This window comes from Penaeus monodon, chromosome 27, assembly GCF_015228065.2.
Source record: "Penaeus monodon isolate SGIC_2016 chromosome 27, NSTDA_Pmon_1, whole genome shotgun sequence".
In the NCBI taxonomy this organism is placed as follows: domain Eukaryota; kingdom Metazoa; phylum Arthropoda; class Malacostraca; order Decapoda; family Penaeidae; genus Penaeus; species Penaeus monodon.
Genome location: NC_051412.1, coordinates 39,386,650 through 39,387,283, shown reverse-complemented (window position 1 = coordinate 39,387,283; position 634 = coordinate 39,386,650). Strand labels below are relative to the sequence as shown.

General features: G+C 36.0%; 1 long non-coding RNA gene across 1 annotated transcript in view; it reads left to right on the top strand.

The window, feature by feature from the left end:
* LOC119590400 overlaps window positions 1-634 on the top strand; it is a 3,151-nt gene extending 2,517 nt beyond the window's left edge. The window contains exons 3-4 of the long non-coding RNA XR_005230263.1: window positions 229-366; window positions 554-634. This is a non-coding gene — a long non-coding RNA (uncharacterized LOC119590400). The remainder of the gene's footprint in view (window positions 1-228; window positions 367-553) is intronic.

The following is a 634-nucleotide window of genomic DNA, read 5'->3' as shown; positions in this document are numbered from 1 at the left end:
CATACATAATGAGAAAGGTGATGGATCCATAGGATGGGGAATTTATCACCACTTGGGGCATTTTGTTTCACTTAGTCTTTCTATCTATTCTCCATTTATTCAGATTTAGGGCCAGAATGAATAGACCAGATTGTTGCATTTAGATTGATGATGATTAGTTGATTCTGTCCATTGATCATTATATTTTATTTTTATTGACTACCTGCAAATGGCTTAACTTATTTTCAGAGCACATGATTCATGGCTACCAGGATGACACTGAAGCAGAAGTCCACAGTGAAGTGTTGCAGTCTTTGCAGTATTTCCCAGGAAGATGGAATTGTGATTTCAGCTGAACCAACACTTCTTCCCTGTATTTGGGATAGGGTATGTTAATTTTTGTTTACAAAAATCACGAAACATTTAAGAAATTCATAGATTTTTGGTTGGACATTGATTCTTCATATGTAAAGCAGATATATTGTGAACATGTGAGGTCATTAATATATTGTGAACATATAGTGTCATTAATAAACTTTACAGGTTTTCCAAGATTTCCTCTCATCTTTGGCAGATAGGCTACCATGTGTCTCCATCACCAGCCCCAGGCCAGACCTTGATGAAACATCATATGAGTGATTAGAATTAAGCCAAG